Raw genomic sequence first — 24,641 nt, forward strand, 5'->3', positions numbered from 1 at the left:
AAAGATGGCGGCGGTCAGTGAGTCATTCGGCTGATCCAGGCAGTGGCATGTTTGCAACGGTGTTCCGCTGGTGGTACCGCTCAAGAGGATGAGTATAAAGTGTGTGTGTGTACTGCCTACGGCGTTTACAGTGGGTGTGTGGTGCGTACGGCATATACAGTGTGTGTGGTGGACGGTGTTCAGCTGGTGGTACCGCGCAAGAGGCTGGTATCGTAAACAGTTTCCAAATTGAGACACCCATCACTTGGGTGTCCCAATATGGTGGTCGGTGAACTTCCGCCTCTTAGAATTCTGGGATCTGGACAAATCTGGACGGAACAGGATGTGAAGACTAGAGTTGAGCGACCTTGACCTTTTTAGAGTCGAGCCGGGTTTCGCGAAACCCGACTATCTCAAAAGTCGGGTCGAGTGAAATCGGCCGATTATGACGTAAAGTCGGGATCGACCGAAACACGAAACCCAATGCAAGTCAATGGGGCAGCATAGTCGGCAGTGAGTGGGGGCCAGGAAAACACCTAGAGTGCCCATTTTAATGTCAAAACCATCCATTCTTCTTAATGAAGCTTGTCAAGCGTAATTTACCTTATAATAATTGGAAGGCATTTGAAATTGGGGGTCATTTGGCTAAAGTTGTGGTGGGTAGGGCTGGTTCAAGTAATTAGTGGGCCCAGGAAATCTGGACCACGTCACGGCAGTGGAGCAGGGAGAGGTAAGTATTTCAACTTTGCAAGTGCTGTGAACCTGAGCAAGCAGGGGGGGCCCACTCGTTGGCATTGGCACTGGCACAGGGCCCCTCAAAGTACAGCGGTGTGTTTCACGGCGGGGGCGCCTCCCACCGGCAGCAACACTTTTGCGTACTATGAGAGGCCCTGTGCCAGTGACGTCGCCAACTAGTATTCCTCCCCCCACCTGATGAAGGAACCTGCACTTTCATCTGCACCTTCCTCTTTGTCCCCGTGTAAGGTGGTATGGTATGCGGGAAGAGCAACCTGACTTTCAGCAGGGTCACAATGTTGTTGTGTAGCGTGCACGGGGAATGTTGCGTTATGGGTCAATGTACCAGCAGACTCATCTATCACTGGCTGGGCAATGGGCAGGATGAGGAGGAAACACAGATATAGGCTCAAAGAATAAAGTTGGCTAAATGCAGTTCAAAATTGGTAACACAGGAATAACCAGGGGGCATTGCAGTGGAGGACAACTGGAATGAGAGGCTGACACAGAGAGTAGGCCCAAATCAGTAAGTAGTCGAAATGCAGTTCAAAATTGGCAACCGTAGTAAACAGGCGGCACAGCTTTGTTCAGTGGAGGAGAACAGCAAGGAGTGGCAGACACCGATAGTAGGCCCCAACCCAACTAGTAGGCCAAATGCAGTCTAACATTAACAACTACTTAACGAGCGCCTGAAAACGGAATTTCAGGACAGGAAACCAGGAGAACAGCAAGGAGCGGCAGACACTGTTAGTAGGCCCCAAACCAACTAGTACGCCAAATGCAGTTGTTCCATTTAACCACAATTTAACGAGAGCCTGAAGATAGAAGCTCAGGAAAGGCAACCTGGAGAACACCTTGGAGTGGAACACACCATCTCTCTCCACCCGATACCCATTTTGTAGGCCTAATGCAGTGTAGTTTTCTACAACTACTAAACGAGAGTCGGAAGACCGAAGCAATGGCAAGGAAACCTGGGGAACACCTTGGAGTGTAACACACCATCTATCTCCACCCGATACCCATTTTGTAGGCCTAATGCAGTGTAGTTTTCTACAACTACTAAACGAGAGTCGGAAGACCGAAGCAATGGCAAGGAAACCTGTGGAACACCTTGGAGTGTAACACACCATCTCTCTCCACCCCATACCCATTTTGTAGGCCTAATGCAGTGTAGTTTTCTACAACTACTAAACGAGAGTCGGAAGACCGAAGCAATGGCAAGGAAACCTGGGGAACACCTTGGAGTGTAACACACCATCTCTCTCCACCCGATACCCATTTTGTAGGCCTAATGCAGTGTAGTTTTCTACAACTACTAAACGAGAGTCGGAAGACCGAAGCAATGGCAAGGAAACCTGGGGAACACCTTGGAGTGTAACACACCATCTATCTCCACCCGATACCCATTTTGTAGGCCTAATGCAGTGTAGTTTTCTACAACTACTAAACGAGAGTCGGAAGACCGAAGCAATGGCAAGGAAACCTGTGGAACACCTTGGAGTGTAACACACCATCTCTCTCCACCCGATACCCATTTTGTAGGCCTAATGCATTGTAATTTTCTACAACTACTAAACGAGAGTCGGAAGACCGAAGCAATGGCAAGGAAACCTGGGGAACACCTTGGAGTGTAACACACCATCTCTCTCCACCCGATACCCATTTTGTAGGCCTAATGCAGTGTAGTTTTCTACAACTACTAAACGAGAGTCGGAAGACCGAAGCAATGGCAAGGAAACCTGGGGAACACCTTGGAGTGTAACACACCATCTCTCTCCACCCGATACCCATTTTGTAGGCCTAATGCAGTGTAGTTTTCTACAACTACTAAACGAGAGTCGGAAGACCGAAGCAATGGCAAGGAAACCTGGGGAACACCTTGGAGTGTAACACACCATCTCTCTCCACCCGATACCCATTTTGTAGGCCTAATGCAGTGTAGTTTTCTACAACTACTAAACGAGAGTCGGAAGACCGAAGCAATGGCAAGGAAACCTGGGGAACACCTTGGAGTGTAACACACCATCTCTCTCCACCCGATACCCATTTTGTAGGCCTAATGCAGTGTAGTTTTCTACAACTACTAAACGAGAGTCGGAAGACCGAAGCAATGGCAAGGAAACCTGGGGAACACCTTGGAGTGTAACACACCATCTCTCTCCACCCGATACCCATTTTGTAGGCCTAATGCAGTGTAGTTTTCTACAACTACTAAACGAGAGTCGGAAGACCGAAGCAATGGCAAGGAAACCTGGGGAACACCTTGGAGTGTAACACACCATCTCTCTCCACCCGATACCCATTTTGTAGGCCTAATGCAGTGTAGTTTTCTACAACTACTAAACGAGAGTCGGAAGACCGAAGCAATGGCAAGGAAACCTGGGGAACACCTTGGAGTGTAACACACCATCTCTCTCCACCCGATACCCATTTTGTAGGCCTAATGCAGTGTAGTTTTCTACAACTACTAAACGAGAGTCGGAAGACCAAAGCAATGGCAAGGAAACCTGGGGAACACCTTGGAGTGTAACACACCATCTCTCTCCACCCGATACCCATTTTGTAGGCCTAATGCAGTGTAGTTTTCTACAACTACTAAACGAGAGTCGGAAGACCGAAGCAATGGCAAGGAAACCTGTGGAACACCTTGGAGTGTAACACACCATCTCTCTCCACCCCATACCCAATTTGTAGGCCTAATGCAGCCTACTTTCCGACAACTACTAAACGAGAGCATGAAGATCGAAGCTCAGGAAAGGCAACCTGGGGAACACCTTGGAGTGTAACAAACCCTCTCTCTACACCACGGAAGGGCTGATTCTTAGGAAGGAAGGCTGTCGGAAAGAAGCAGGGCGCGTCCGAGGGTGATTATATTCTTATTAGGTATATACTCACTCGGACGTGCGCTGCTTCTTTATTTGTAATGAATGTTTATTTGCAATGTGGTTTTGACTTACTCTATTTTTTTGGTAAATAATGAATTTATTATTTTCATTGTTTTGCATCTTCTTGGCAATAATATAAAGAAGACGCGACAGGACAACACTCGGTGGATGCCATATCTGTGTTTTAAATTGAAAAAAACTTTCAGTTAACTACTTGCAGGAGAAAGTTATTGTAGCTGGTGGCCATTTTTAGTACTGTACCAGATTTTTGTTGTATGTGTTTGTTTTTAATGTTAAAATGTCTGCATTTGATATCTCTCCAGTATTTTCTTTTTTATAAGCAAAATACTTATTTTTATATTTTCTGATGTTGGTTCAAGGGGTACACGGGCAGCAGTAGACAGGTCAGTGGAGGCCTAGTGGAAGGAGGGACCGCAGACAGGCTTCGAAGCCCTAACATAATAAATTGGGCTGGCTGTAGGCAATTTAAAATTGGTTCCAGGGGAACACGGGCGGCAGTAGACAGGTCAGTGGAGGCCTAGTGGAAGGAGGGACCGCAGACAGGCTTCGAAGCCCTAACATAATAAATTGGGCTGGCTGTAGGCAATTTAAAATTGGTTCCAGGAGAACACGGGCAGCAGTAGACAGGTCAGTGGAGGCCTAGTGGAAGGAGGGACCGCAGACAGGCTTCGAAGCCCTAACATAATAAATTGGGCTGGCTGTAGGCAATTTAAAATTGGTTCCAGGGGAACACGGGCGGCAGTAGACAGGTCAGTGGAGGCCTAGTGGAAGGAGGGACCGCAGACAGGCTTCGAAGCCCTAACATAATAAATTGGGCTGGCTGTAGGCAATATAAAATTGGTTCCAGGGGAACACGGGCAGCAGTAGACAGGTCAGTGGAGGCCTAGTGGAAGGAGGGACCGCAGACAGGCTTCGAAGCCCTAACATAATAAATTGGGCTGGCTGTAGGCAATTTAAAATTGGTTCCAGGGGAACACGGGCGGCAGTAGACAGGTCAGTGGAGGCCTAGTGGAAGGAGGGACCGCAGACAGGCTTCGAAGCCCTAACATAATAAATTGGGCTGGCTGTAGGCAATTTAAAATTGGTTCCAGGGGAACACGGGCGGCAGTAGACAGGTCAGTGGAGGCCTAGTGGAAGGAGTGACCGCAGACAGGCTTCGAAGGCCTAACATAAGAAAAATGTCAATACAATGGTATTGACAGTGCCAGGCATTGAAGGATGTCAGCGCATAGACTAAACATTGGTGGAGCTGTGAGAGAAAATTTTGCAAGTCGTAGAGCACTGTTTGACCTGGGGGGGGGGGACTGTCTTGTGGCCGGTGGTACAGGCCCAGGGCCCCTCATATTACAACGGTGTGTCTGACGTTGGGTGCGCACCACCACCGCCAGACACTTTATTGTACTATGAGGGACCTAGTGGCAGTGCCGTCGACCAAAAGCGGGCACACCCACCTCTTCAGACAAACAGTACTCTCACGGGTGCTGGCGCCAAGTGGCGATACCACGGCCCCGTGTGGGGACTTTGGCCATTTAGGGAGGTGTTAACATGTCGGATGCTGGACAATCAGGTGCTGCAAATTACGAGATTGGAAAAGTCGTTCAGAATAGTCCACAGGCAAGACCTTTACATAGGAAAGCTAGGTGTCAGCCGGGCAAGGTGGGGCAAAAGATTTCGAAATCCAGTTGTGGTTCATTTTAATGAAGGTTAGATCATCTACATTTTGGGTAGCCATACGAGTCCTTTTTTCTGTTAGTATTGAACCTGCAGCACTGAATACTCTTTCTGATAGGACACTAGCTGCCGGGCAAGCAAGCTCCTGCAATGCATATTCTGCCAATTCTGGCCAGGTGTCTAATTTTGATGCCCAGTAATCAAATGGGAATGACGGTTGAGGGAAAACGTCGATAAGGGATGAAAAATAGTTAGTAACCATACTGGACAAATGTTGTCTCCTGTCACTTTGAATTGATACTGCAGTACCTGTCCTGTCTGCGGTCATAGCAAAATCACTCCACAACCTGGTCAGAAAACCCCTCTGGCCAACGCCACTTCTGATTTCTGCCCCTCTAACACCTCTGGTCTGCTGGCCCCTGCAGCTCGTGTTAGAACGATCACGGGCGCTGTGTGCAGGGAATGCCAGAAGCAAACGGTCAATAAGAGTTGATTGTTTGGTTGCTAATATTAGTTCCAAGTTCTCATGTGGCATTATATTTTGCAATTTGCCTTTATAGCGAGGATCAAGGAGGCAGGCCAACCAGTAATCGTCATCGTTCATCATTTTTGTTATGCGTGTGTCCCTTTTGAGGATACGTAAGGCATAATCCGCCAGGTGGCCCAAAGTTCCAGTTCTCAAATCTGTGGTTGTGCTTGGTTGAGGGGCAGTTTCAGGCAAATCCACGTCACTTGTGTCCCTCCAAAAACCAGAACCCGGCCTTGCCACGCCAACAATTTCCACTGGCCCCGGAAAAGCTGCCTCATTAAAAATATAATCATCCCCATCATCCTCCTCGTCCTCCTCCTCCTGTTCGCCCGCTACCTCGTCCTGTACACTGCCCTGGCCAGACAATGGCTGACTGTCATCAAGGCTTTCCTCTTCCTCAGCTGCAGACGCCTGATCCTTTATGTGCGTCAAACTTTGCATCAGCAGACGCATTAGGGGGATGCTCATGCTTATTATGGCGTTGTCTGCACTAACCAGCCGTGTGCATTCCTCAAAACACTGAAGGACTTGACACATGTCTTGAATCTTCGACCACTGCACACCTGACAACTCCATGTCTGCCATCCTACTGCCTGCCCGTGTATGTGTATCCTCCCACAAAAACATAACAGCCCGCCTCTGTTCACACAGTCTCTGAAGCATGTGCAGTGTTGAGTTCCACCTTGTTGCAACGTTTATGATTAGGCGATGCTGGGGAAGGTTCAAAGAACGCCGATAGGTCTGCATACGGCTGGAGTGTACGGGCGAACGGCGGATATGTGAGCAAAGTCCACTCACTTTGAGGAGCAGGTCGGATAACCCCGGATAACTTTTCAGGAAGCACTGCACCACCAGGTTTAAGGTGTGAGCCAGGCAAGGAATGTGTTTCAGTTGGGAAAGGGAGATGGCAGCCATGAAATTCCTTCCGTTATCACTCACTACCTTGCCTGCCTCAAGATCTACAGTGCCCAGCCACGACTGCGTTTCTTTCTGCAAGAACTCGGACAGAACTTCAGCGGTGTGTCTGTTGTCGCCCAAACACTTCATAGCCAATACAGCCTGCTGACGTTTGCCAGTAGCTGCCCCATAATGGGAGACCTGGTGTGCAACAGTGGCAGCTGCGGATGGAGTGGTTGTGCGACTGCGGTCTGTGGACGAGGTCTCGCTTCTGCAGGAGGACGAGGAGGAGGAGGAGGGGGTGCGAACGGCTACAGCCAACTGTTTCCTAGACCGTGGGCTAGGCAGAACTGTCCCAAACTTGCTGTCCCCTGTGGACCCTGCTTCCACCACATTTACCCAGTGTGCCGTGATGGACACGTAACGTCCCTGGCCATGCCTACTGGTCCATGCATCTGTTGTCAGGTGCACCTTTGTGCTCACAGATTGCCTGAGTGCATGGACGATGCGCTCTTTAACATGCTGGTGGAGGGCTGGGATGGCTTTTCTGGAAAAAAAGTGTCGACTGGGTAGCTCGTAGCGTGGTACAGCGTAGTCCATCAGGGCTTTGAAAGCTTCGCTTTCAACTAACCGGTAGGGCATCATCTCTAACGAGATTAGTCTAGCTATGTGGGCGTTCAAACCCTGTGTACGCGGATGCGAGGCTAAGTACTTCCTTTTTCTAACCATAGTCTCATGTAGGGTGAGCTGGACTGGAGAGCTGGAGATCGTGGAACTAGCGGGGGTGCCGGTGGACATGGCAGACTGAGAGACGGTGGGAGATGGTATTGTTGCCGCCGGTGCCCTAGATGCAGTGTTTCCTACTACGAAACTGGTGATTCCCTGACATAGTAACATAGTAACATAGTAACATAGTTAGTAAGGCCGAAAAAAGACATTTGTCCATCCAGTTCAGCCTATATTCCATCATAATAAATCCCCAGATCTACGTCCTTCTACAGAACCTAATTGTATGATACAATATTGTTCTGCTCCAGGAAGACATCCAGGCCTCTCTTGAACCCCTCGACTGAGTTCGCCATCACCACCTCCTCAGGCAAGCAATTCCAGATTCTCACTGCCCTAACAGTAAAGAATCCTCTTCTATGTTGGTGGAAAAACCTTCTCTCCTCCAGACGCAAAGAATGCCCCCTTGTGCCCGTCACCTTCCTTGGTATAAACAGATCCTCAGCGAGATATTTGTATTGTCCCCTTATATACTTATACATGGTTATTAGATCGCCCCTCAGTCGTCTTTTTTCTAGACTAAATAATCCTAATTTCGCTAATCTATCTGGGTATTGTAGTTCTCCCATCCCCTTTATTAATTTTGTTGCCCTCCTTTGTACTCTCTCTAGTTCCATTATATCCTTCCTGAGCACCGGTGCCCAAAACTGGACACAGTACTCCATGTGCGGTCTAACTAGGGATTTGTACAGAGGCAGTATAATGCTCTCATCATGTGTATCCAGACCTCTTTTAATGCACCCCATGATCCTGTTTGCCTTGGCAGCTGCTGCCTGGCACTGGCTGCTGACTGACCCTGACTGCTTTGGCCTGGCAAAGAAACCTGCACAGATACTGCAGGTGGTGCAGAAAATGGTGGCCCTACACTGCCGGAAGGGATGTTGCGTTGATGACTAGCTTCATTGGCCGAGGGTGCTACAACCTTAAGGGACGTTTGGTAGTTAGTCCAAGCTTGCAAATGCATGGTGGTTAAATGTCTATGCATGCAACTTGTATTGAGACTTTTCAGATTCTGCCCTCTGCTTAAGGTAGTTGAACATTTTTGACAGATGACTTTGCGCTGATCAATTGGATGTTGTTTAAAAAAATGCCAGACTGCACTCTTTCTAGCATCGGATACCTTTTCAGGCATTGCAGACTGAGCTTTAACCGGATGGCCACGCTGTCCTCCAACAGGTTTTGACTTTGCCACGCGTTTTGGGCAAGATACGGGCCCGGCAGATGGAACCTGTTGCGATGTTGATGCCTGCTGCGGCCCCTCCTCCTCCGCTTCAGAACTGCTGCCGCCTGCACCCTGTTCCCCCAATGGCTGCCAATCGGGGTCAAGAACTGGGTCATCTATTACCTCTTCTTGTAGCTCGTGTGCAACTTCGTCTGTGTCACCGTGTCGGTCGGTGGTATAGCGTTCGTGATGGGGCAACATAGTCTCATCAGGGTCTGATTCTTGATCAGCACCCTGCGAGGGCAATGTTGTGGTCTGAGTCAAAGGACCAGCATAGTAGTCTGGCTGTGGCTGTGCATCAGTGCACTCCATGTCAGATTCAACTTGTAATGGGCATGGACTGTTAACTGCTTCACTTTCTAAGCCAGGGACGGTATGTGTAAAGAGCTCCATGGAGTAACCCGTTGTGTCGCCTGCTGCATTCTTCTCTGTTGTTGTTTTTGCTGAAGAGGACAAGGAAGCGACTTGTCCCTGACCGTGAACATCCACTAACGACGCGCTGCTTTTACTTTTACCAGTTTCACGAGAGGAGGCAAAAGAGCTAGAGGCTGAGTCAGCAAGATAAGCCAAAACTTGCTCTTGCTGCTCCGGCTTTAAAAGCGGTTTTCCTACTCCCAGAAAAGGGAGCGTTCGAGGCCTTGTGTAGCCAGACGACGAACCTGGCTCCACAGCTCCAGACTTAGGTGCAATATTTTTTTTCCCACGACCACCTGATGCTCCACCACTACCACTACCCTCATTACCAGCTGACAATGAACGCCCCCGGCCACGACCTCTTCCACCAGACTTCCTCATTGTTTTAAAAACGTTACCAAACTAACGGTATTTGTTGCTGTCACACAACTTACACGGTGAGCTATAACTTCAGTATGATTTAGCTACCCCTTTACAGGTGGGTGAGACCACAACGAAAATCAGGCACAATGTTACACACTCTGTTGTTGGTGGCAACAAATGAGAGATATGCCACACACGCAGGACTGTCACTGAAGCGCAAATGTAAATATTAATCTCCCACTGATTTGTTTTTTTTTTTTTAAAAGGGAGACTTTAGAAAAAAAAAAAAATAAAAAAAAATGATTTTTTAAGGAAGAATTTATAAACCAAATAAAATGAAATGATTGTTTCAGGGAGAATTTAGAAAACAAATAAAAAAAAAATAGGCTTTCTATGGCCCACTGAGTGAGAGAGGACGCACACAAGAGTCAGGAGTGGCACACAAGCCCAGAGGCCAATATTTATCTCCCACTGATTGATTTAGTGATTTTTTCAGGTAGATTTTGGAACCCAAATCAAGCAAAAAAATTAATAGGCTTTCTATGGCCCACAATTGGAGAGAGAGAGAGAGATGGCACACCCAGGAGTCAAGACTGGCACACAAGCAGAAAGGCCAATATTTATCTCCCACTGATTGATTTATTGATTTTTTCAGGTAGAATTTAGAACCCAAATCAACCCAAAAAATAAATAGGCTTTCTATGGCCCACTATTTGTGAGAGAGATGGCACGCTCAGGACTGGCACACAAGCCCAGAGGCCAATATTAATCTCCCACTTTTTTTTTTTTTTTTCCAGGGAAAATTTATAAACCCAATAAAAAAAATAATAAATAGGCTTTCTATGGCCCACTATCTGAGAGAGAGAGATGGCACGCTTAGGACTGGCACACAAGCCCAAAGGCCAATATTAATCTCCCACTGATTGATTTATTGATTTTTCAGGTAGAATTTAGAACCCAAATCAACCAAAAAAATAAATAGGCTTTCTATGGCCCACTATTTGTGAGAGAGATGGCACGCTCAGGACTGGCACACAAGCCCAGAGGCCAATATTAATCTCCCACTTTTTTTTTTTTTTTCCAGGGAAAATTTATAAACCCAATAAAAAAAATAATAAATAGGCTTTCTATGGCCCACTATCTGAGAGAGAGAGATGGCACGCTTAGGACTGGCACACAAGCCCAAAGGCCAATATTAATCTCCCACTGATTGATTTATTGATTTTTTCAGGTAGAATTTAGAACCCAAATCAAGCAAAAAAATTAATAGGCTTTCTATGGCCCACTGAGTGAGAGATGGCACACACAGGAGTCAGGAGTGGCACACAAGCCCTGAGGCCAATATTTTTCTCCCACTGATTGATGTTGTGATTTTTTCAGGTAGATTTTGGAACCCAAATCAAGCAAAAAAAATAAATAGGCTTTCTATGGCCCACTGAGTGAGAGATGGCACACACAGGAGTAAGGAGTGGCACACAAGCCCTGAGGCCAATATTTTTCTCCCACTGATTGATGTAGTGATTTTTTCAGGTAGATTTTAGAACCCAAATCAAGCAAAAAAATAAATAGGCTTTCTATGGCCCACTGAGTGAGAGATGACACAGACAGGGATGGCACTCTAGCAGAAATGCCAATCTTAATCTCCCACAAAAAAAAAAAAAAAAAAGGAACTGTCCTTCAATTACTATCTCCCTGCAGTAATCTCAGCCAGGTATGGCAGGCAGCAATAAGGAGTGGACTGATGCACACATTAAATAAAAAGTGTGGACAAACAAACAAGATAGCTGTGCAGAAAGGAAGGAACAAGAGGATTTGTGCTTTGAAAAAAGCAGTGGGTTTGCACAGCGGCGTACACACAGCAATGCAGCTATCAGGGAGCCTTCTAGGGCAGCCCAATGAGCTACAGCGCTGAGGAAAAAAAAAAAAAAATGTAGCTTCCACTATCCCTGCACACCGAAGGTGGTGTTGGGCTGTGGAAATCGCTACAGCACAAGCGGTTTGGTGGTTAATGGACCCTGCCTAGCGCTATCCCTGCTTCTGACGAAGCGGCAGCAACCTCTCCCTAAGCTCAGATCAGCAGCAGTAACATGGCGGTCGGCGGGAACGCCCCTTTATAGCCCCTGTGACGCTGCGGACAGCAAGCCAATCACTGCAATGCCCTTCTCTAAGATGGTGGGGACCAGGACCTATGTCATCACGCTGCCCACACTCTGCGTTTACCTTCATTGGCTGAGAAATGGCGCTTTTCGCGTCATTGAAACGCGACTTTGGCGCGAAAGTCGCGTACCGCATGGCCGACCCCGCACAGGGGTCGGATCGGGTTTCATGAAACCCGACTTTGCCAAAAGTCGGCGACTTTTGAAAATGAACGACCCGTTTCGCTCAACCCTAGTGAAGACATTACAAGGTAAGTATATATTAAGATGAAAAATAGCCAGACAGAAGAAAATAGAAACAGCAAGTAGGTGCATATAGAAAATCACATATGGGTGCGGGTCCATTTACATATACTCAGTCTAGACCACAAGATCCCCAAGGGAGAGAAGAGGAAAAAGGAAAAGAAGAGCCAGGGGGTGTACTTTTTTCTTTAGATGGGTAATATTCTACCTCCCCCTCTTTTTTCTGATTCCCTCATTTCCATTTCCCTCTTTGGGGTCTTGTCCAGACAAGAGTATTCCTTTAGGGTTACCTTGACACGTTCAGGGAGCTATACCCATATGATGGCCTCTATACACACCCACTGGCAGTTTCTTCTATTTATGTCTTTGTCATATATTTCAGGGCTGTGCCAGTATCAGCCCCCAGAGAGGGACAGACAGTGACCAGAATCCAAGGAGTGGGAGCTATGGCGGGTTCCATTATACAGCGTGCAAGCAAATGCGGGGGTCATTATACAGCGTGAACACTAATGGAGGGGTCATTGTACAGCATGGACACTAATGCAGGGGTCATTATACAGTGTGGTAGATAATGTGGGAGCCGTTACACAACGTGGGACCTAAGGCAGGAGTCATTATACAGTGTGGGAGCTAACGCAGGGGTCACTATACAGTTTGAAGGTTGCTGTCGGGCCATCATACATTGTAGGGGCCTATATACAGTGTGGGGACTACTGTGGGGGCCTGTAAAGAGTTTGGGGCTACTGTGAGAGCACAAAGGAGACATTGTACTATGTAAGGGCACAGTGGTGGCATTACTATGTGATGCAGTATGAGGAGCATTGCATTTGTACCACACAGCAGGTGCAGTAATAGGGACACATACGGCAGCCGGGGCTCAGTATTGGGGTATCAGGTGCAGTAATAGGGACACATACGGCAGCCGGGGCTCAGTATTGGGGTATCAGGTGCAGTAATAGGGACACATACGGCAGCAGCGGCTCAGTATTGGGGTATCAGGGGCAGTAATAGGGACACATACGGCAGCAGAGGCTCAGTATTGGGGTATCAGGGGCAGTAATAGGGAAACATACGGCAGCAGCGGCTCAGTATTGGGGTATCAGGTGCAGTAATAGGGTCACATACGGCAGCAGAGGCTCAGTATTGGGGTATCAGGGGCAGTAATAGGGACACATACGGCAGCAGCGGCTCAGTATTGGGGTATCAGCAGGATGAGGGGTTTGTGCAGGTTGGGAATAGATGGTGATGGCTGGAATATGAGAAGTGAAATGTGTCTTTGTTGTAATTTCTGCAGACGAGTCCTGGGTGGAGAAGTCGCCATGTCGGTCTGGACCAGATGGAAAAGGTGGGAAAAGTGAACGATTCCATCAGAAAGAACGTCAGTGGTAAGTCATCATCTGTAACTGTGCTGTTATCACTTGTATGCTTTGTAGGACTGGTATCTACCCCTATATGGTCACAATATGGCGGTATTATCAGTATTGGTCTTGTGGAGATGTTTTTTTTTTTTTAGTTGCAGCAAGATCATCTGCTGACGTTCTCCTACGTCCACTATTAGGGTGCATCACCATAGTTGTAATCAGAGGTTAGGGGCCCACTCAGATGTCTCGCCCCCCCTAGGCTGAACCCCTAGCTACGCCACTGGCCCACGACCATTGCCACGACCATTGCCACGACCATTGCCACGACCAATCAGCGACGGCCATAGTCTGGCAGCGAAATGGCTGCTGCTTTACTGCCCTGCAGTCAGCGCTGAGCGCTCACACAGGGTTACTGCCAGAGTTAACGGACCGCAGTGTAATGCACTCCGTTAACGCAGCTATTAACCCTGTGTGACCAACTTTTTACTATTGATGCTGCATATGCAGCATCAATAGTAAAATGATCTAATGTTATAAATAATAATAATAATAATAAAAGGATATTCTCACCCTCCGACGTTGCTTTCTGTCCTCAGCAGTGCAAGCAGCAGGTTCCGGTGCCAAGGATGCTATGCGAGAAGGACCTGCCATGACGTCACGGTCATGTGACTGCGACGTCATCACAGGTCCTGCGCTCATACCAACCCTGGGACCGGAAGCTGCCGCGTGCACCGCACACAGGTGCCAGGACTTCAAGAGGTCTTCGGAAGTCATGTACCGATGAGCTCCTCTCCCTAATGCTCTCAAGTTCAGTGAAAAACTGAGAGAAGCAGGAAGAGAAGCTCGATGTCACAGGACCATACGTATGAAAGTCGCAAATGAGTGAAGTGTCCATGCGACGACTACTGGAACCTGCAGAGCTGAATCCTGACATCGCAGGCTTATGAATTTTCACAACTAATGCACTGCACACTTTTAGGATTCTCCCTTGCCGGTGGACAGTCATGTTTAGCACAAGTATGCTATTTGTATACTTCTGAACACAATCCAATTAGACATGCCCGGCCTCGCTCAGTTCATTTTCATTGACGGAGGCCACACACATACCTCCCAACCGTACCGGATCCAGCAGGATTGTCCCGATTTTGACAGTCAGCCCCGCGATCCCGGGCGGGACATTAGTTGTCCCGCACTGGTTGGGAGGTGTGTAATATCACCCGGTCAGCTCCCTGAGTCCCTGCACCCGCAGAGCAGCACACCACATATTGGCTGCTCTGTGCGCACAGGACCTGTGATGAAGTCACAGGATGGGAGGAGTCAGGGGGTCACTTGATCGGAAGGACCCCCATGTACAGGACTCTGCTGGTTGTCATGGCGCTGGAGGAGGGTAAGCGTAAGTGTGAGGTCAGGAGGTGTTTACAGTGTGGATGTAGCAGAGCCGTGTGTGTACGGAGCGGAGCAGCGTGTGAAAGGTGTATGGAGCAGAGTCGTGTGTGTAAGACGTGTACGGAGCGGAGCCATGTGTGTAAGAGGTGTGTGGATTGGAGCAGAGTGTGAAAGGTGTGTGGAGCAGAGTCGTGTGTGTACGAGGTGTACGGAGTGGAGCCACGTATGTACAAGGTGTACAGAGCAGAGCCAAGTGTGTACGAGGTGTGCGGAGCAGAGCCATGTGTGTACGAGGTGTGCGGAGCAGAGCCATGTGTGTACAAGGTATACGGAGCGGAGCAGCGTGTGCAATGTGTATGGAGAGGAGCCATGTGTGTTCAAGGTGTACGGAGTGGTGCCGTGTGTGTATGAGATGTATGGAGAGGAGCCGTGTGTGTATGAGGTGTATGGAGCAGAGCCGTGTGTGTGTGCAAGATATACAGAGCGGAGCAGCGTGTGCAATGTTTATGGAGCGGAGCCGTTTGTGTATGAGGTGTACGGAGCGGAGCCGAGTGTGTGCAAGGTATACGGAGCGGATCAGCGTGTGCAATGTGTATGGAGCGGAGCCGTGTGTGCACGAGGTGTACGGAGTGGAGCCATGTGTGTACAAGGTGGGTAGAGCCGTGTGTGTGTACGGAGCGGAGCCATGTGTGTATGAGGTGGGTAGAGCCGTGTGTGTGTGTACGGAGTGGAGCCGCATGTACAAGGTGTATGGAGCGGAGTCGTGTGTGTACAAGGTGTATGGAGCGGAGTCGCATGTGTACGAGGTGTACGGAACGGACGCTGGCTGTGTCGGATCGGAGCAGATATTGCTCCTCGCTCTGACACTGACTGGCACAGGAGACACGGAGAGGTCTTTATCAGTGGCGTATCACAGCTGCAGCGACGTGAGCAGTCAGCGGCGCAGCTGGATGACACCATTCAGTGCCTTGGGATTGGAAGTTGCCGGCTGCTGCGAGGGTGCGCGGTGAAAGGTGTGTGGGGTGGGGTAACCATGTGTGGCCATTATACTGTACCCAGCATTGTGTAGGGCCATTATACTGTATGGAGCATCGTGTGGGGCCATTATACTGTACCCAGCATTATGTGTGGCCATTATACTGTACCCAGCATCGTCTGGGGCCATTATACTGTACAAAGCATCATGTGGGGTCATTATACTGTATGGACCATCACGTGGGGCAAGTATACTGTACGCAACATCATGTGGGGCTATTATACAGTATGAAGCATAATGTGGCCATTATACAGTATGGAGCATTATGTGTGGCCATTATACAGTATGGGGCACTGTGTGGCCATTATACAGTATGGAGCATCATGTGGAGCCATTATACAGTAAGGAGCATCATGTGTGGCCATTATACAGCATGGAGCATCATGTGTGGACATTATACAGTACGCAGCATCATATGTGGCCATTATACAGTATGAAGCATCATGTGGGGCTATTATACAGTATGGAGCATAATGTGGCCTTTATACAGTATGGAGCATCATGTGTGGCCATTATACAGTATAGAGCATCATGTGTAGCCATTATACAGTATGGACCATCATGTGGTCATTTTACAGTATGGAGCATCATGTGTGGCCATTTTACAGTATGGAGCATCATGTGTAGCCATTATACAGTATGGAGCATCATGTGGTCATTATATAGTATGGAGCATCATGTGCGGTGATTAAACAGTATGGAGCACTGTGTGGCCATTATACAGTATGGAGCACTGTGTGGCCAATATACAGTATGGAGCATCATGTGCGGTCATTATACAGTATGGAGCACTGTGTGGCCACTATATAGTATGGAGCACTGTGTGGCCAATATACAGTATGGAGCATCATGTGGAGCCATTATACAGTATGGAGCATCATGTGGGCCCATTATACTGTATGGAGCTTCACGTGGGGCCAGTACACTGTACGCAGCATCATTTGGGGCCATTATACAGTACGGAGCATCATGTGGGGCCATTATACAGTATGGAGCATCATGTGTGGCCATTATACAGTATGGAGCACTGTGTGGCCATATTTTGTTTTGTTTCTAATTATTGTTTACAAAACATTGTGATCAGAAGTGCTAAATGGGTGTGGTTGGGGCGTGACTAGTTGTGAAATGGGTGTGGTCAGAGGTGTGGCCTAAAAGTTGCCGCGGCACGCAGCGGGTGCCGCTAACTTTGTCCCTCTTTCCCTTCCTCGAAAGTTGGGAGGTATGCACACATGTCTAGTCAGCATGTGACCGCATGACTGTAAATCACCAGCACGAGAGAATCCTGACAGCGTTCAGTGCACACTGTGAAAATTCAGAAGTCTGCAATCACAAAGAATGACTGCAGACTCATCGCAAACCTGGAAATCCCCTTTAATGCTCCTAACATAAATAAAAACATGAGAATTAGTTAGTGTCACAAATAACATTTACATTCAGGTACCTTATAGATGACGTTGTCTCTGGAGTCATTCTCCTTCTTTTCTTCATCTTGTCCAGACCCCATGATGAGTTTTCTCATCCACAGCCGTCTCTGCAGACTTCCATCTTCTCTTCTCTTTTGCAGAAAATTTCCACATGATGACCTCAAAGATACAAGTGCTCCTGAATAAAAAATTGCCCCTCACTATATTGTTTGCACAAAATATGACCCTACACTGTACCCTCTTATGGTACATGCTCTTCACACTGACCTCTACTTTCCATAGCGGCCCCCTCTTCACACTGTCCTCTCATACTGTGTCCCCTTCCTGTGCTCTCTCATCACACTTCACCCTCCTTGGTATACTGTCCCTTCCTGACTGTGCCCTTACACTGGCCCTCCATGCTACGCCCCACTACTCAGTTTCTATTCTGTGTCCACTCACTTTTCTCCCCCATACTGTCTCCTCACACTATTCCCCTCCCTCCTCATACTGTCTCCTCTCACATCCCCCTGTTCACCATACTGTCTCCTCATATATTTACCCCCTCACTTTCTATATTGCCTGCTCACACATACCTCCCGACTCCACATTCTGTGTTTGCAAACATCCCATCTCCCTCACTCCCCGAACTCTGTCCACATACATTTTTCACATCGCTACTCATAATGTGTCGGCATACATTCCCCCATTCGCTCCTCAGTGTCTTCACCCATCCCCCATACTGTTTCCTTATATATGTCCCCGATTCCCCCATACTGTTTCCTCAGATATGCCCCCCATTCCCCTGTACTGTTTCCTCATATACAGTGGGGCAAAAAAGTATTTAGTCAGTCAGCAATAGTGCAAGTTCCACCACTTAAAAAGATGAGAGGCGTCTGTAATTTACATCATGGGTAGACCTCAACTATGGGAGACATACTGAGAAAAAAAAATCCAGAAAATCACATTGTCTGTTTTTTTATCATTTTTTTTGCATATTATGGTGGAAAATAAGTATTTGGTCAGAAACAAACAATCAAGATTTCTGGCTCTCACAGACCTGTAACTTCTTCTTTAAGAGTCCCCTCTTTCCTCCACTCATTACCTGTAGTAATGGCACCTGTTTAAACTTGTTATCAGTATAAAAAGACACCTGTGCACACCCTCAAACAGTCTGACTCCAAACTCCACTATGGTGAAGACCAAAGAGCTGTCAAAGGACACCAGAAACAAAATTGTAGCCCTGCACCAGGCTGGGAAGACTGAATCTGCAATAGCCAACCAGCTTGGAGTGAAGAAATCAACAGTGGGAGCAATAATTAGAAAATGGAAGACATACAAGACCACTGATAATCTCCCTCGATCTAGGGCTCCACGCAAAATCCCACCCCGTGGGGTCAGAATGATCACAAGAACGGTGAGCAAAAATCCCAGAACCACGCGGGGGGACCTAGTGAATGAACTGCAGAGAGCTGGGACCAATGTAACAAGGCCTACCATAAGTAACACACTACGCCACCATGGACTCAGATCCTGCAGTGCCAGACGTGTCCCACTGCTTAAGCCAGTACATGTCCGGGCCCGTCTGAAGTTTGCTAGAGAGCATTTGGATGATCCAGAGGAGTTTTGGGAGAATGTCCTATGGTCTGATGAAACCAAACTGGAACTGTTTGGTAGAAACACAACTTGTCGTGTTTGGAGGAAAAAGAATACTGAGTTGCATCCATCAAACACCATACCTACTGTAAAGCATGGTGGTGGAAACATCATGCTTTGGGGCTGTTTCTCTGCAAAGGGGCCAGGACGACTGATCCGGGTACATGAAAGAATGAATGGGGCCATGTATCGTGAGATTTTGAGTGCAAACCTCCTTCCATCAGCAAGGGCATTGAAGATGAAACGTGGCTGGGTCTTTCAACATGACAATGATCCAAAGCACACCGCCAGGGCAACGAAGGAGTGGCTTCGTAAGAAGCATTTCAAAGTCCTGGAGTGGCCTAGCCAGTCTCCAGATCTCAACCCTATAGAAAACCTTTGGAGGGAGTTGAAAGTCCGTGTTGCCAAGCGAAAAGCCAAAAACATCACTGCTCTAGAGGAGATCTGCACAGCTGTATACTAAGCCTTTACTGGTTACTAAAATGGGGACCCCCAAAAAATAACATGGGCCCCTATAATAAATAACCAGCAAAGGCTAGGGAACCAGCTGCGGGCTGATATTAATAGTCTAGGATAGGAAGGGGCCATGGATATTGGCCCTTTCTCAGATTAAAACATCAGCTTTCAGCAGCCCAAGAAATGTTGCATATCTAAGATGCGCTAAATCTGGCACTTAGCCTCACTTTTCCGACTTGCCCTGGTGTGGTGCCAGGTGAGGTGATAGTATTGGGGTTGATGTCACCTTTGTATTGTCAGGTGTCAAGCCCAGGGGTTAGAAATGGAGAGGTGCTTATAAGATGCACCAATTACTAACCCCATAGTCAAATTGGAAAAAAATAAATAACAAGCAGAATGAAGTCCCTTATTTGAACAAATGACAGAGACTCTTTTATTGACTCTAAATTAACCAAAAACACTTATACTCAGCTTATGCTCAATCCACTGAAGCCAATGCCCCCTATAAAAGAATTAAAATAATAAAAAAACATATTCCTCACCTGTCTGCAGAGAACATAATAATCCAATTGGCCCTCGATGCATCTGGCTCTGCTGCATCTAAATGGCAGGCTGCATTGTTGCATGATGTGACTATATAGCCTGCCATCTAGCAGAGACACTGAGCTCGGTGCCTCGTGGTGACATGCTAAAGTTGAGCGGAGCTCATATCCAATTAACTTGTTTCACCTCACTGACGTCACTGCGAGTGTAAGAGAGTTCTCACGGTCGTAGTGCCATCAGAAAGATCATCAGAGTTCGGTGCTCGTGCTGACGTCATTGAGTTGAACTGAGTTAATTGGCTCTGAACTTTCTCACGCTCTCAGTGATGTCAGTGAGGAGAAACGATTTTATTGGATATGAACTCTGCCCAACTTTAGCAAGATCATAGGTCATTATTTGCGATTTATTTGTCACTTTTACTTTTTTTTCTCTAGTGGTACTCACTGAAGTTATTGAAGCGGTGCACCTGGTTCATGAGCTTTAGGCAAAGTAAAAAATAGTCCTTATTTCTATATTTAACCATTTTTGTGACATTTTACCGAAATGTGGCAAAAGTTGCAAAAAAAATTCCTAGCAAGAAACTTATGACAAGTTATGCTACTTTTTGAAAAGTCACAAATGATAAAGAGGGGGAAAGCATCTAGAAACCATAAACCTCATGCATAGTGGAAAGCTACATAAAAACAACAGGCAAACACATAAAAAAATAAAAGGTGCAAATGGAAGATGAATTTGCGTCAGTGCAAACACATGGACACGTGTGCTGCACAATAGATTGTTTGGTTGTTTGTTCTGTGCAGCGTAAATCAGGTTGAGTGGCCGAGTCAGGTTGGGTAGTGGAGTCAGGTTGAACGGGCGAGGGTGGGGATGCGCCCAGATTCAGTGGAGCAGCCACATTGGGAGTTTCAGGCTCCTGTGCCTCTTCTGGGTCAATAGGCAACGGGCTTGAAAATTCTTCTTCATAGTTAACAATTGTAGGAGGGTGTGTTTCAGGAATGTTTCACGTTTCCTCCAGGTGGTCTGGGTCTTGTGACAAGCATGGACGTAGCACATTCCGGTGGAGTACTCGAGTGGAGGCATCTTCTTCCCCTTTGGGTTGAATCTCATAGACTGGACCTTTGGACCCAATCCGGCGTTTCACCCAGTACGGAGTTTTCTCCCACCAAAAAAGTTAGATACTCTAACTTGCCCCAAGGCCGCTTGTCTCGAACCAGTGCTCGGTCTCCAGCTGTCCCTCGCAGAGGCTTCATTTCATGATGTACCAGCTCCCAAAACTTGGTCTGGACTAATGCAGAATCCGATGCAGAATCTGTAAACAATGTCTATATTCACGGACCCAGGTGGACACCCCCGTTCGTGAATAGTCCTCCTCAGGGTCCAACTCCAACTCGGTGATCTCTTGCCCTTTTTGACCAAACAGCAGGGTGTATGGTGTGTATCCAGTTGTTCTGTGCACCCTGTTGTTGTACACCCAAACTAATTCGGCTACATACTAAGGCCAACGGACTTTCCGGTCCTCCTCTAGCGTCCTCAGCATCTGAATCAGTGTGTGGTTGAAACTCTCACAAGCTCCATTCCCTTGTGGATGATAGGGCGTCGTTCTGGATTCTCAATCTGATACAGGCGATGCAGTTCTTCCATTATTCTTCCTTGGAAACAGGTGCCTTGGTCAGAGTGGATTTTCTTCGGACAACCGTATACTCAGATGAAGTCTCTGCAAATGGCCTGTGCCACCGATTCAGCAGTCTGGTCCTGGATCGGAGTTATCACAGCAAATTTAGTGAAATGATCGGTCATCACCAGACAATGTTCATATCCTAGATGAGCTGGACTCACAGTCAAGTCATCGATCATCAACACCTCTAGGGGAGCAGAAGCCACGATGGTCTGCATAAGGGGCCCTTTGTTCCGGAGGCTTGGCCAGTTCGCAGTTCCTGCATCTGAGACAAGCTTCATCTTCTGCCATTTTAAGCCGGGGATGGTAGACTAAATTCTGCAGCCACTGAAATGTCTTTTCCATGCCAAAGTGGGCCCCTCTCTCGTGAGCTACGGTGGCCACCTCACTGATCAGTTTTTCGGGAATCACCACTTGCCAGGTAATTCCCATCTCGTGCTAGCTGCCCTTTCCGGTACAACAAACCATCTTCTAACTGGAACCTCTCCCATTGCCGGAGGATCTGCAGTGTTCCTGGGGACAGGGCCTCCCCCTCTTCTCGGCTGGGAAGTTGCTTCAAGGCCACCCACTGCCTCAACCGAGCGAGTTCACCATCCTGTCGTTGAAGCCGGACCCAGTCATCATGGGGCCATCCCAGGGTGTTTTCCCTGGATGCCTCCCCGATCTGCCCTGTGTTGCTGCCAAAGTCCTGGCAAGGTTCTGAAACCCAGGGATCTCTTCAGCCTCCAGCTCTTCGTCCCAATTACGCCCAGGTCGCTTATGAGTCACTCTGGATAGAGCATCAACATGAGTATTCTCCGCTCCTCTCCGATATGCAATCTTGTATCAATACTTTGCCATACAGGCCAACCACCTCTGCTCCAGAGCCCCCAGTTTTGCATTTTCCAGGTGGGTCAGGGGGTTGCTATCGGTGTGTAACAAGACTTCAGACCCAGACAGGTTCTCAGCATCATGGCCCACACTAAAGCCAGCAGCTCTAACTTGAAAGAGATGTAATTATCAGGATTTCGTTCAGAGTCATAAAGAGATCGGCTCGCATAAGCGATCACTCGCTCTTTCCCGTCCTGCATCTGTGACAATACAGCCCCTAGTCCGTGGAGACTCCCATCGGTGTGGAGGATGAAAGGTTGAGAGAAATCTGCATAGGCCAGTACGGGTGCTTTGGTCAGGGCCATTTTCAAAGCTCAGAAAGCTTCTTCTTGGCTATCTCCTCACTGAATGGTCCAATTTTTGGCGCCGGATGGTACTCCCTTCAACAATTCTAACAGTGGATTAACAATTCGGGTGAAATTGTTCACAAACTGTCGATAGTATCTGGTAAGTCCCAGAAAGGCCCGAACATCCTTCATGGTCTTCGGAGTGGGCCAGTCTTGCACTGCTGCTATCTTCTCACGTGCCGGTTTCACCCTTTCAGCGGATACATGTCCCAAGTATTCAATCTGGTTGCAAAAGAGATGACACTTCCGAGGTGTTACTTTCAGGCCATGTTTCTGCAGCCAACTCAACACCTGTCCTAGCCATTGCAAGTGCTCCTCAAAGGTGGCAGCATAGACGAGGGTAGCTTCAAAATTCAGGTCTCCCAAACATCTCTCCATCAATCGTTGAAAGGTCCCGGGGGCGTTGGTAAGGCCGAAAGGCATCCGATTGAACCTGAACAACCCCATAGGCAGTATGAACGCTGTCTTCGCCAGTTCTTGTTCGCACATGGGCACTTGCCAGTATCCACTAGCCAGATCCAGCAACAAGAAGTACTTAGCTTTTCCCAGAGTGAATAAGGACTCCTCTATTCTTGGCAGGGGGTACGCGTCTCGCACAGTGCAGGCATTCAGCTTCCGGTAATATATGCAGAAATGCAGGGTCCCGTCCTTCTTTCGTACCAGGACAATGGGAGCAGCTCACGGGCTTTGGCTCTGTCGGATGACTCCACTCTGTAGCATATGCGATACCATCTCTTTTACCTCCTGGTACATTTGTGGTGGAATTTGCCGATAATATTCTCAAATGGGTGCTGTGTTTCCTGTTGGAATCTCATGGGTGATGGCTGTGGTACAGCTGAAATCATCATCATGATGAGCAAAAACATCCCGGTATCACTCCAGCACCGCTTCCACTTGTTGTACACCTGTTGTGGTGAGAGTTCCGTTAGTTCGACCCACATCTGCTCCAGGATTTGGCATCCTTCCTTAAGACGATTAGGGGGCGATTCAGGAGACACCGCCACTGCCACTGTCCAGGGATCCCCTTGTTTCACCGTCAGTTAAACAGCCTCTGGTGGTATTAACTCTTCCAGCATAGCCATTATCTGTGCTACTTCACTTTTGGGCGGGAGTGTAAGACTGTTCTCTCCTAAGTTAACACATCGCACTGGCACACTACCGTCGTGAACTGTGACTAACGTCAGTGCTACAAGGAGTCCTGGAGGTAGTTGTTCCACTAAAGGGGGCTCTATGTGAACTTCTACCCCTTCTAGAGGGGTGCAGGCTCGAATGGGCAGAGTGAGCACAGTTTGACCTGGTGGTAGAATGAGGTTGGCAGCAGCTGGAACGACCACCTTCCCCAATGTGCTTCCTTCACTCAATGTCTCTTGGGCCTGGGCCACCCATATCAACTGTTGAAACACCTTTCTCTGAGGGGTGTGAGGGCTCCGTCAATTCAAGAACACATCTGCTGACCCGTTGACCAGTATGCTCCCGAGTTGTTCATTCCCATAGTCACAGTGGGACCATTACCTGGATCCCTGGGGGTTAATATGACTCCGTTCCAGCCCACATTTTTGTCACACACAGTGATTTGCATCCAAACCACCCCCTGGACCGGAATGGGTAGCTAATTAGCCACCATCATTTTAATTACTGGGCCCCATTCAGGCCATATTGCTTCGGGAAAGTGAAGTCTGAAATAAGTATCGGGCAAAGTAGTTACTTGAGAGCCGGCATCAACTAGGCAGCGGATGGCCCGTCCATCCATTGTGGCCCATACAAGAGGACTTAGAGCCACTAAATTTGTGGGACTTCATTTTCTCCTTCTTGACTGCTCAGGCTACGGGCGGAGTCCCCCAGCCACAGAGCCCGCTAGTTTAATGGATGGCGGTTGGGAGATCTCCCCCGGCGTGCGCATCCACGGGCAAAATGTCCAATATCTCCACATGCAAAACAGGTCGGTGGCCTGTTCAAGATTGTCACCTTTCCTGGCGAGGTTCAGGATTAATTAGACCTCTAGAGGGA

This window comes from Ranitomeya imitator, chromosome 1 (genome assembly GCF_032444005.1).
Source record: "Ranitomeya imitator isolate aRanImi1 chromosome 1, aRanImi1.pri, whole genome shotgun sequence".
In the NCBI taxonomy this organism is placed as follows: Eukaryota; Metazoa; Chordata; class Amphibia; order Anura; family Dendrobatidae; genus Ranitomeya; species Ranitomeya imitator.